This window comes from Pelmatolapia mariae, linkage group LG9, assembly GCF_036321145.2.
Source record: "Pelmatolapia mariae isolate MD_Pm_ZW linkage group LG9, Pm_UMD_F_2, whole genome shotgun sequence".
Lineage (NCBI taxonomy): Eukaryota > Metazoa > Chordata > Actinopteri > Cichliformes > Cichlidae > Pelmatolapia > Pelmatolapia mariae.
The window spans coordinates 15,789,653-15,803,387 of record NC_086235.1 but is presented as its reverse complement, the minus strand read 5'-3'; the positions used below and the strand labels follow the sequence as shown (position 1 = coordinate 15,803,387).

The 13,735-nt window shown below is 41.5% G+C and overlaps 1 protein-coding gene across 1 annotated transcript in view; it reads right to left on the bottom strand.

Annotated features, from left to right (window-relative positions):
• fam49bb (family with sequence similarity 49 member Bb) overlaps positions 1–13,284 on the bottom strand; it is a 41,417-nt gene extending 28,133 nt beyond the window's left edge. Inside the window, exon 1 of the mRNA XM_063483499.1 lies at positions 13,178–13,284. The gene's annotated coding sequence lies outside the window, so the exon portion shown is untranslated. The remainder of the gene's footprint in view (positions 1–13,177) is intronic.
• Positions 13,285–13,735: the final 451 nt, after the last annotated feature.

Below are 13,735 nucleotides of genomic sequence, written 5' to 3'. Positions count from 1 at the left end.
TTCACACATACTGGTTACACCCTTTAGAAATGACTGCCTGTCTCTGGGTTCCCTTTTAAAATGAGCTGTAGCACACAAAAAAGGAAACGCAGCACTATCAGAGAAAATGCAAACACAAACAATAGGCAATAACTGGGCTGTTCTATCCTAATGCGACTACCTTGAGAAATATGGGCTAGAGTAAGTGAATTTTTAGAAAGGAGACAAAAAGAAGCATGGAACAAACAGAATCGCATGAAAAAAAGCACACCACTTCCTATTGTGTAACACTTCCTCTGATTCACTTCAGGTTTTCTACAAGACTCCACGCTTCCTCCTGTAAGAGGACTACTGCACAACTCACTCACCCAACTCACGTTTGAGTCCTTTTATTGAGATGTGGAAGCGCCTAAACCCGCCACATTAATAAGAAATCTAAGCGACTGAAACGTTTAGCACACGTTTTGTGCGTCTGGTTGGTTCTTAGGTCTAAATAAGAGAAGAATAACTTCCCGACTCTCAGTTTCAAGATTCAACAGTCTCTGCAAGCCACAAGCTCGTTTCACAAGTCATGCAGCCCTGATTGAGAGTGCACGCTCAGTAGACTGTGAGACCATTAGGACCGAGGCAGCTCTCTTCTCGCCAGCCTGCATACAAATGCACAGCGGTGGCATCAGTGCTGGTCATGCATGAATGTGATCAGACTTCAAACCCCAGAACCACAAGAACAGTGAAGCCTGAGAGAGACTTGTTGAGCAGAGGGCAAACGTGATGAAATGAGACACTGTCAAAGGGCTAAGCTACACATGAGAAACCAGAGAAGAAGAAAATAAAACTAAACAAGGAAGAGACATTCTTGTGAACCTGAAAAAAGGGGGTGTAACAGCCTCTCCTATTTTACTTTTCTCCCCGTTAATGTAATGTGACTTGCTCTTAATCCAACAGAGCTGATTTGCCATAGGAAACGTTTGTAGCAGGGCATCATGGGAGTCCGCTATGCATCCCAAACACAGCTGGGGTCACAACATACAGCCAAATCATCGCTTGAGTAACCATGAGGTCATGGAGGTTACATTTAAGCCTACATCATGCAGAGCAGTATGTCAGCTGTGGTGCTACAGTTAAGGTTTGGTTCTGTAATATCAAACAGTGCAAGTCAGCTGCTGAAGACACAGCATGGCAGGATATTAAATCAGATACATTACAGCAGAGAGGCGTGGCAGTGAAAAAAGACAGTATTTTGATATCCTATTAGACTTGTGATTCTGCACAAGTCCCACAGACTATTAAAATTAAAGTTCAGATAATATTTCAGAATAATTGCCCAAATAAGTGCCCAGGGCCATTACCAAGTGGCTCCTGAATGGCAAGATGTGCTTGTAGCATGCAAAATGTCATTAAAAATATTAAAACAATACTTGAGGAATAAGAAAATCCAACTACTCAGGGAGTCTACTGTGCATAAACTGCTTCCTTTAAAGTCTGTGTATGCTAACTGTTCTGACTTAATACTAAATCAAGCCGCGACCTCCAGGGCTGGAAAATGAAGACAAATCTGTAGTGCCTGAAACTGCAGTTCCTCTAACAGCCACATGAGGCCGGCCCCATAAGTGAGTTTAGTGAGTCCCCATAGACCAGGGGTGGGCAACTCCAGGCCTTGAAGGCTGGTGTCCTGCAGGTTTTAGATCTCACCCTGGGTCAACACACCTGAATCACATGATTTTAGCAGGCCTCTGGAGAACTTCAGGACATTTTGGGGAGGTAATTTAGCCATTTAAATCAGCTGTGTTGGATCAAGGACACCGGCCCTCGAGGCCTGGAGTTGCCCACCCCTGCCATAGACTCATGTTACAATCACCACTCTCTTCATAACAATTCTAGTGAAGTGATTTTTTTTAATCATTTCACAACCTGGATACTGGAGTTGCCACATGTTGATGATAAATCAGTGGGTCACATAGTTGTTAAGTCCATGTACTAAACACAAAGTGCAGAGGGGCTTAACCCAACACAGATTGTATTGTCTGATCGTGCTAGTGGATGGAAATTCATTTCCATTTTAAGGTAGAGATTGTACAATAATACAGAGAAAACCCCAACAATCATATGATGCTCTTTGAGCAAGCGCTTGGTGAGAGTGAGAAGGAAAAACTCCCTTTTAATAGGAAGAAACCTCCAGCAGAACCAGGCATCATCCAACATATCACTGTGGTTGTGTTAGAGCCAGAGTTGTGACTGTACAAAACTTCATCAGAATCCATTCAACTGTTGAGACATTTACGTGTGAAGAAAGCACTGGAGTGCAGGCGAGCTGCTAGCTTGGCTAAAAAGTCAAGCACATAGGTTAGATGCTACTTCATAGTGCTTTGTTACAGCTAATACAATAAATACGAGGCTGCCCAAGCTCGCTCTCTCTCTCTCGCCTGTAAATTAAATCAAATTATCCTGGGGCAAATGACTAAGATCAGTTCTTCTAATCACCACCATGCTTTTGAGGTGCATGGCTCAAACTGTGAGTGCGGAAGTACACAGTCATTCACTTGAGTGCTGCTGCAGGAAAAGACCCACACGATGAGCTCATTCAGCGCACAGGCTGTGTGTGAGCATGTGTGCGAGCGGTGATTCAACTTTGCTCATTCCTCCAAGCAGCGTTTAAAAAAAAAAAAAAAAAAAAATCAAAGCAATCAGAGACAAAACAGTTAACCGATGTGACTCTTCACTGTGGGCGTTTCACAGTTTGGGGATTTAGTCACCTCAGAGGCAGCTACGCTTTTCCCAACAGGTTCTTCATCCAAACATGGTCAATCTAAATAAAACCAAGTCAAAGGGAGTGGCTAAATGCAATTTTCATTACACTCCAGTTACAAACATAAACAAAAACTCCAGCGAACTACATGGTGGAGTGGCATGGCAACAAAGCTTTCTCCTAACCATGTGCTCACTTCCTGCTCCTTCATTTATTTCCTTGTTTTGATTATGAAAAAACAAAAAGGGGGCAGAGTCGCTGCATACCAGAGCTGGATTGGTCTGTTCTGCACAGTGTATAAAATATTACAGTTTTGCTATTGGATCACAAAAACTCCAACAATAAGTGCTTGTGTAGAAAACTCATATTCGACTGTGCTCTCTCAGTTTGCAGGAGCAATAAGCTAACACACCATGTACACTTGTTTGGCTTTAATTTTACTCAACCACATGAAGGACTCAATAAATGTGGGACAGCATGTGTGGCCCTGATGCTGTGTGCACTACAAACACTAAAACATGTGCTGCATAAGGTAATCAGTGAGATCTGGAGCACATCGGGTTGTCATCCACATGGATAAAACCAATTTTGAGCTCAGATGTTTCAGTTGTAAAAGAATATTTAGACTCAGATTTAGAAGAACGTCAGATTAAAGAGAGGAGATGGTTGCACTGAGGTGCCACATTTAGTGCCCCGGCATAAATCAAATAAAGATTATTTTTGAACTGTGAATCAAGCAAGAATCTGGAGCATTAATCCATGAATACAGGTGGAGTTGTAAAATGAGCATAATAGGTCTTCTCTTAGTGCAGCACAGATGTACAGTGGTTAGCACTGTTGCCTAAGCCATCGGAGGCCTTTGTGCGGAGGTTGCATGTTCTCCTCATGCCTTCATGGGCTCCATGAGGGTACTCCAGCTTCCTCCCACAGACCAAAGACATGCATGTTAGGTTAAATGGTTATTTTAAGTCGGTTGTAGGTGCAAATGTGAGTGTGTTGGCCCTGTGATTGCCTGTTGACCTGTACTGGGTAACCCCACCTCACACCCAACAACATACGGGGATAAGCCCCAGCACTCCTGCAACCCTTAACTGAATAAGTGTTTAAGAAGTTGGATGGAAAGTTACCAAGGTGTAGATGGATTTTTAAAAACTTACAGATGTTTGAAGGACTTAAATGGGAATTTTTTTAATACAAAGCGATTTAAAAAAAAAAAAAAAAAAAAAACTTGTGATGTGCTTAGATATGGGTCACTGACATTATGTGATCATAAGCTCCAACTTTCTTTCCAAAACTGACAACACCTCCAATCTCACCTGTGTAGTGTGTTTTACAGTACTGCAGCTGTATGAATGAAACTTCAAAGGTGGATGTTTTCTTGTAATGATGGAGCCTGGGTGGCTGTGTAGTCAAGGAGAGAGAGAGCGGCAAAAGACTTGTGAGCATCTCCAGAACCAAAATGAAGAAAGCGACACTGGGACTTAAAAACTGTCCCTCATGCTGTTGGTTTCGACACCTCTGAATAAATCTTCCATTAAAACTTGGGTTGTCATGACAACTTGTATTCCCCTTTCCCCTCTGGCGAGCGAGAGCCGAGGACTGACGAGGGATATCGGCTGTGTGACTGAAATTACTGAAGCCCGCAGAGCACAGCGGAGCCTCTGTGGAAAATCATTTCATTAAGAAATCTCCCACAGATCGCTTACACGGGCTGGAGATGCTTGAACTGAAATGACACAACAAATGCTTGTTTAGGGCTCGTTCCTCTCTGCTTGACTGGAATATTTACACCGTGCCAGGGATCTACAGTCAATCACGCAACCAGATGCTGGCACACAAATCTATTATAAATGTCTTTGATACTAAGAAGATACTTAGATTGTGATTTTTTTATAACATAGATTACTCACATTTAAAAGAAAAAAAGAAAAGAAGTGGATTTTCTTGGACCAAGATAAATAAATAAAGAATAAAAGATGAGCTAAACTCTCAGGGAGTGAATTTGGGTTTTTAGGAAGCAACAAAAATAAAGCAAAGTGCAGGAGATGAAAGAGTTAACAAGGGAACTGTTAAACATAATACTTGAAAGCCAGAATTGTAATTTAAAAAAGCTGGTGGTACAAGATGGTATAAAAAAAGTTGCTGTCATCATCTGCACATCCTGGATGAGAATATTCTGTCTCATCACATCACAGAGATGTTCTATTGGACTGCGTACAGAGAACTTGTCAGGTCATTTGATCATTGTGACATAGAGTTATTCTGCTGGAAGGACCAATTATAAACATAAGATGGGTACACTGTGGTTATAAAGGGACTGACATGGTCAGCAACAATACTCAGGTAAGCTGTGGTCTAAATGCTGCTCACCTGTACAAAGAGGCCTAAAATGAAAATATCCCAACCAGCACCAGCCTGAACGTTTGATCAAAGGTAGGATGGATCCATGCTTTCATGTCCTTTGCACCAAATTCCAAAGCTATCTGAAGGTTGCGGCAGAAACCAAGAATCTTCACATGAGGTGAAATTTTTCCAATCTTCTGTTGTCCATTTTTGGTGAGCCTGTGAAAACTGTAGCCACAGTTTCCTGTTAGTTGACATGAGGGTCACCCAGTGTGGTCTTCTGCTGCTATAAGTTCAATGTGTTGTGTGTTCAGTGGTGCTCTTCTGCATACCTTGGTTTAAACATTATGTTACAACTGAGTTCAAAGCAGTCTGGCCTTTCTCCTCTGCCCTCTGGCATCAGCAAGTCACTTTCACCCAGAGAACTGCTGCTCACTGGATATTTTTCAGTAAATCCGAGAGATTGTCGAGTGGGAAAATCCCAAGCGATCACCAGTTTCTGAAAAGACTCAGACCAGCCCATCTGTCACCAACAACCATGCCAATTGATGCTCAGTTTAAATTTGCTGCCATGTGACTGTCCGGCTAGATATTTGCATTAATAAGCAGTTAAACAGGTATACCTAACAAAATGTACTTCTAAGCGTACTTCTAAGTACCAGGGTTTAATGCCAAATCCCATTAAACCCTGGTTATTATCAATAAAGTGTCATAAAATTTCTAAAATGTCCATTACAGTTTACCCAGAATCCAAGGGGACGTCTTCAAATTACTCCTTTTAAGCCCCACACCACAAATATTCAATTTAAAATGACATAAAACTGAGAAAATCATTTTTGTTGACTAATGGACTTAATAGAGTATTTTGGCTGAACAAAATATTAAGCACCATTACATTATTTCACATAAGGATGTATATTCAGATATACTACATCAGGTTGAAGCAAGCATGAAATTCTAGACTTGACTACACAATGTACAGGCAATTGGGGTGAAAGTGGGAGCAACTCGTTTTTATATAACAGCTTTAATACTATGTGAAAATGGAGGTTTGGTGCGGGGGCAGCACAGCAACACTTTCATGCAAAAACTGGATTTGTACCATGCTGATTTGCCATCTGTGGTAGCACGTCTGCTCTGAGCGTCTGCTGAAAATGTAGGCAGCCGCATGAGAATCTCATGCCTGTTGAATTTAACATGTTATCACAAAAAAATAAAATAAAATAAAAATCCCCACTGTGGCTTTTGTCATGAGTGGATATTTCTCTCAATGCAGCAGGATGAAGTGAAAGTAGATTTTCTCTAGTGTGAGCCTGTAGGGGTTTTCAGTGCATGAGTGAAAGATGTGGGGGTAGGAGCAGTGTTTTTTCCTTCTCATTGAGTGAGCAGTGATATTTATAGTCTTAATGTGGTATACTACAGCCCAGTCTCATGGCAAGATGTCAATTAGGAAACTAATGTATTGTAAGGGGAAGTCTATCGCTTCTGCACCATGTAAGACACCAGACTCCTCAGAGAGGTCCTGTCACCATGGCAACCGATGAAACTAGCTTTGAAAAAGTGGGAACCACGGTAGTCTCACCCAAACCACGATCTCTTTACAAACTTAATCAGCTAGTTTCATTTTTATTGCTAAAACCTAACAGTAGTTTTTAATACCTAATCCTAACCAAATAATGTAATACCTGAACCTAACTGACTTTTAGTTTTTGCTAAACCCAACAGAGTGCCTATACCTAAAGTAGTTTTCAATGCCTTAACTTAAACAAGTCTATTTTACTGCCTAAACCAACATGAATAATTTAACGCCTTAATCTAATCTAATAGTTTTCCTTTTCCTTTCCTAAATGCCTTACCCTAGCTGAGTAGTATAAAACCTAAACCTAACTGAGCAATTTAAGTCTAAGTCTAGAACAACCATTTAATGCCTAAGCCCAGCCGTGTAGTTCAATGCCTAAGCCTAGCCGAGCTGTTTTGTGCCTAAACCTAACGAGTAGTTTTTCCTTCCTAAACCTGAGTCGATTTTAGTCCCTAAACTTAACCAACTCCTTTCCAGTGACAATAACACAAATCTAAGAGTAAAAATCCGTTCCTTGTATGACTCAAACTGTGGTTTCTGGTTTGAGCACTGAAAGCTATCACACACCACCGTCCCCCTCAGGCCTCAAATGTGACCTTTTTGCCCTTTAAAAGTGGAAAATTTTACTTGGAAACAAATCATACATCTGAAAGTCTGTGTCCAAAAACACAAATAAGAATACTGAGAAGACTTGACCACTTAAACAGCACTTTCTCATGGCAAAGTCCACCTCGCTTCATATTTCCATTGGAGATGCTGCTGCTGGTGCATACACCAAGCAGGAAATAGTGAGCATCCCGTTAAAGGCCGTCAGATGCCTGCTTACAGGAGCAGAAAAAAAAAGAAACAAGATTGCTCTCTTTTCTCATTATGTGCACGCTTTGGGCTTCAGATGAAGCAGGATCACAGACGGAAGTGAGAAAGTTGAGAGGAATGCTTAAGTCTACCAGCACAGCCAGCCCTACAGATTAGAAACTGGCACACACACACTGACTCATAAACATCAGAGCCACATATCAAAAGCATATTACTCGTCCCCGCCAAAAGCTACAAACACAAACCAGAGTGAGGACCTCCGCAGCCTCAGACCACCTTTCTGTGCTCATTTAATGTGAAATACAGTCAGCGTGTGTTAATCAGTAAACTATTAAATATATCCGTTTGCAGACTGAACAGCAGGGAGCATGCAGTGCCCTTTTACATGATTTGTAATAGTTTATTTAGGCAGATGTCCCTCGCCGAGGTTGTCTTGGCCAACACAGCAGCAGGAAGTGCATAAGAAACAAAAAGGTTTCAAAAGAACAGACCACAAAACAGTAGAGATAAAGTGTCAAGTTCCAAACAACTGCAAGAAAAATAGATCTTGCTCTGAATGAGGGGGCATTACAGTTAGGATTTACTACTAAATGACTCAAAATAAGTCGACAGTTCAAATCTAAGGACATGTGCCGGCATGCAAAGGGAGGAATCACATGTGATCAGAGGGTATATTAGACAACTGCTATCACAAAAGTCCTTTCTCTGTTAATTCCCAAATTGAAAAAAATCCTTTAAACCTATGTTATTATATATTAAAAAAAAGAACAATCTTATGGTCTATATATATATATAAAAAGAATAATCAGAACGGTGTGAGATTTGGAAAAACCTTTACACTTTTTAGAGAATGAATACCAGTCAGCTAAGTCAGTGAGCACTGATGATGCTGAACTCTCTACCAAATTTGATGCAGAAGCATGAAGGACCACAAGGTTTCACCCATTTTAGTCATAACAGTCTGGGTTTTTCCTGGCTCCGTGTGGCCTGCGTGAGGAGGTGCCTATGCACACAACCACAACTGGCCCCACATGTAATTAATGCAAAAGGTGCTAGTTACTGCAGTTAAAAGACGTTGATGTCTTTTTCTGATATTCCTTTGGACATTTGATAAACAAAGATGTATTGTAAGCTTAAGTAAATGTATGTAAGTAAATGCATATTCAAAAATATATTGTTAATGGCAGTCCTGACTATTTTCCCTCAGTGAAAGAGCAAAAACTCTTTAGAGGGTGTCAGATTTTTCTAGCTGCATGGAGGAAAACACTGAGTGTAATGGGGTCAATACAGTGCCTGGCAATATTGTATTGATAAAGGGAAACAAAATATTGATATTTTATTAAATAAATGAAAATACCCTGGGAATAAGATGAAGAAAAAGGGCCCATCTCATGCACCGCCATCCTGAGATCATGTTAGCCAAGCAAACGTACATTAAATCAGCTCAACCCGAAAACCATCCAACACTGGACACACTCAACTCAACAAAGCTACCTCCTAATTCAGAGCAAGCTAACAGCTCAGTCACATGGATAAAAAATAGGACAGCAACCTTGCCTCTGATTGGTGTTTCTACTGAATCTTTTCACATTCTGTGAACGACTGTGGTAACTAAATGCTCGCCCAGAGCTTGAGAGTGTTGCGCACTGACAACCACTTTTATCGCAAGGTGGCTGCACAGGTCACCTGGGTGGCAACCTTTCTGCAAACAGTCACAGTCTAACTTGGACCGACTGCAGTCGCTCAGAGAGGTTATACAAGGTTTGTGAATACATGCGTTCTAATTTATAAATGCAGACGGATTGCCAACATGTTATGAGTCTTTGCGAACAGGCACAAGTCGAGGAGACTCGACTAAACCAGTTGCCAGCTGGTTGCGTTCTGGTTAGGTTCCTGAAGAACAGGAAGTTTACTGAGTGCAAATTTAATATTTACATGTGAACTTCTGTCCATGCAGACAGCAACAGATACGTGATATTTATGATTTATTATTAGAAACACATTGCATGTAATTGCTAACTAAGCCTATCCAATTGCAAACGGTCTCCATTTTAAGGCAACATTAATACGGTGTTGGTATGCTTGACAGTCTTATTTTGTATAACTGAAGCAAATAACTTTAGCTTATTGGACTAAACATACTGACAAAGTTTAAATTTGAGGAGAATTTGCAGATGAAAAAATCTGATAAATTACAACACATATTACTGCAATACTCAGCTTTTTTTAAGATGTCAAAAACTGCGATAATATTGTATGACAGGCAGGTTACCAATCTACGCAGTGATCCAAGCAACGAGCAACTTTTAAACAAAGTGTATGGTGGAAGAATGCTGGATTTATAATTTAAGTGTCTTTATCTGGGGGAAAAAACAAAAACAATCTTAAAATTGAAATGCAAAGTCAGCGGCTCCTCTGGATTAAGGCCATGTCATGATAATGGTGTTAGAGCTGAATGCTGAACATGCCAGATGAGTTCGAGGAAGTTAATCCCAATAACTGCACAAACAGCTTAATGCCAGAGAAATGGATCAATACAACGCTTTTCTGCCAACCGTGCTCGCTGCGCTATTTTAAAAACGAGTGCTGGACACAATAAGACAAACAGCACGGCAAACAGGCAAATACTCGTAAATCTTTTCTGTGGGGACTGTTTTTGGTGGTTATTTGAGGGGACTGCGTTGGGTTGTGTGGTGTTGCACAAGCGCTTGGGTTATTGCCTCCTTTAAGCTTAAATTACGTTACCAAACCAGAAAATAATCTTGCGCCGATTGGCTACGTGGCCACAGCAAACATTATGAAAAATGCTCGAAGCAAGCTGTCACTGTGTAGTAAATAAACATGTGTTGGGCTGCCTGTAATGTCACAACACTGCTGCAAAAACCACACAATGGTACATGAGCTGGACGTGTTACAACAATGACTCAACAATGAGGAGATGTTCAGTGTGTTCAGCGTGAGACGATCCACTCACCATCAGAGATACTCTATATAATACAGACCGAGTGTCAGCATACTGAGAATAACTGCAGTAACCCAAGCTGAAGCCAACAGGTGTGTTTGAGGGAGTGGGCTGCAGACAGGGGTCCTGTGAGCTCTACAATGTGGGGAAATGTAAAGCTATCAGAACAATAAATATAAAATATATAATATTACCCTGGGTTTGAGTGCAGGTCGGTCTGTGTGATGACTGAAAAGCTCGGGAAGACTCCTGGAAACATTATAAATAATTAAAACTGACTACCATTACATTCACTCTACCAGCTGTACAGTGTACAACTATCCGAACAACATTTGCCAGAGAAAACATGGAAAATCTCTCCTCACGGGAGAAACGTGCACTTCTTTTATGCAGGCTTTGTTTATCTTTGTCTTATTATATTCTAAGGCTATCTGCTGCTGTTGACTACAAAACTACATTATTTTCCAAATGCCTATTGTTCCATTAACACAAGATTAAACCCACGAAAGTCACCCCCGGGGCTCCTAACATTTGTTTGGTTTGCTGCTGACACGTCACAGTATCCAGCCCACATTTGATTTCTAAGAAAGGGTCATGCCTAAGCGCACCTGCACGCCCGTACCTGCAGGATTTATGAGGGAAAACACGCGGCCAAGTCAGCCATATTTTCTCATTCAAGACTGTGAGCATTTAAAAAAAAAGAAAAAAGAAAAAAAAAAAAAGCTCACATAAACAACTTCCTCCACACAACATTTCACTTTGTTATCGCAAGCAGTCTTTTCTCCCCGCTTTTACACTTTTTGTGACAGCAGAAAGATCAAGAAAATAAATAAATAAATAAAAATAATGAGGAACTGGCGATGATCCCAGCTGTTCACACAAGAGCAGCAAGGGAAGGAGACAGGGCGCAACAAGTTTCACCTCGTCTAACATCTCACAACTGACTGTGGCAACACTTGGGTACTGTTGCGTCCTCCAGTCAATCTTTAGAGGTCTACAACATAAAAAGAGGCGATACCTGATTCAGTTTCCATTCCTTCTCGACCTCATATACTTGTTTTTAAGCCACATCTGAGGTGCTTTTGACACAAAAGGGGAAACGTCACAGTAAACATCTGTGAATTGAAGTATGAGTCTGCAATATCCGGTTGGTATGCATGACTGGTGCCATCTGAAAAGATAGTGGAGCAACGCTTTACATGTCTAACTAAACTTGGAGGTTTCTAATGTGCAGCAGGAGTGAGCATGAGACCTTTGAGATAAATTTAAAGCTGCACTAATCAACAAATCCATCCGTCTGCAGACGTTTCACTTCCACTTTCGGTAGACTTTGAGCGGAAAGGAAATTATACATTTATCCGTGCCTTTTCTATATGTGGCGGCATTGAAAAATGGATGCAAATATTTTACTTTTCAGCTAAATGGGCTGTAGGGCTTTTTCTGTCTCAAAATGTGCCTGTAGGAAAACGTTACTAAACAGAAGTCTGTGCAGTTTACTCCTTCCTTTGTCATTTAAAAAAAGTAAATGAATAAATCAATCAATCACATGGAAGGCCTAAATTTTTAATACACATTGGAAAAAGCCTTATTGAGAGAGCCCCAACACTCCCCTCTCCACTCCCTTTTAGAGCCACACATGGAGGGGAAAGTGATAGTAAGCAATTGTGAAATAAAGTATGAGTCTGCAATATCCGGGTGACGCACTGAAGCGACTTGAGCCATCTTTAAAGACGGTGGAGTAACTTTGTGCATGTCTGACTACACTCAGGGGCTCCTAAATTGCAGCAGGAGTGACCCTGAGACCTTTGAGACGAATCTGAAGTAGGACATTGCACTTTCCAAACACACTGTCAACAAATCGGACTGTCTGGATGTTTCATTTCCACTTCTGGGCAGACAGGAAATTATATACTGTGGTTATACTGAAACACTGATGCAAAGATTAAGCATGCAGTCTACAGAAATGCCAGTGCTGGACTGCAAAAAGAGTCCTCATTTTCAGGTACTTGATATTACTTGGCAACTGTAGTAACTATTCATGTAAGAAACCTCTATAAAGAGCATATAAAGCATGCGGTGGCTTCAATTAACCAACAGCAGGTCTAATTTCGGACTTTTGCAGGTATGTGTATACTCTGCTGCTGCTGCTGACACTTTATATGAACTCCCAGCGCTTTGAAATCAAGCCACAGCTTTTAAAATAAAAATATGACCGAAGACAAACCCAGCCCTGAACCTGCTGCCCCATCTGTCACTGTGTGTGCATTTCCTTTAATGAAGCTTCATTTGCTGCCTGTAAGCGCGCAGTCCTAATCCACAGCCATACGGTTCGTTTAAAACTGTGCACACACGCCAAACACAGCTGATAGCCTGGTCATCGGCGAAGTGTTGTGGGTCAGGCATGTATCGCTCAGCGTCTGTAGATAAATTAAGGGAAATCCTGCTAAGCATCGGAGCCTAATGCCTCCTGTCTGAGAACCCGTCCGTTGTTCTGAAAGGGGAAGTTAACGGTACACCGAGGATGTAACACCGTCATGCTCGCATTTACCCCTCCTTTTACTTTAACGCCAACTTAACCCTACCTAGGTTTGATTTTACCTGGTTTTTTTTTTAATTCAACAGTTTTGCCTTCGAGGAGCAAAGTCTAACACTCAGAGCAAGCTTCAATGAATGGCATCCGGCGGACAGCGAAGGTGACTAGCAGAAAGGGGAGAAAGAGTGCGAATAAAGTAGTATTTTCTTTGTGTTTTACCTTGATGCTCGCGGAGAAACACGGCAACCGTCGGCTGGACACCACGCTACAAGCAGCGGTACGGGCTCAAAGAAAGGGAACAGCGATTTGCTGCCGCTGTTTCCGGGTTAGCTATCCAGCGTCAAACGAGAGGGGAGTTCGGTTTGTCCCACCTCTGAGCGGGGATGGGGGTGAGTTGCACACCTTCCTCCCCCCTCCAGAACTGAAAATAGATGCGCCCGGTCAGCCGACACGCGCGATATTGTTTCAACGGTCACCTCCACTGTATCACTACTAAAATAGATTTAATGGAACCCACCGCCGCGTAAATTAGGTCTTATTAAACGGTAGGTGCAGTGTTTGCACTTAGTTCTTCAATCGGACATCAAGCTGAAGCCTTTCTACCGACGTGCTCTTGGGCAATAAACTAGCATAGCGCCTCTAGGAGACGCTGTTCGGTTATTTCGCCCCAGAATCTATCAGCGAGTTTTAATCCTCGATTTCCATGCATGTCATTGAAATTGTTCGTGCTAATAATGACGCTGACTACTTTAATTCACAAAATATGGTGAGATTATT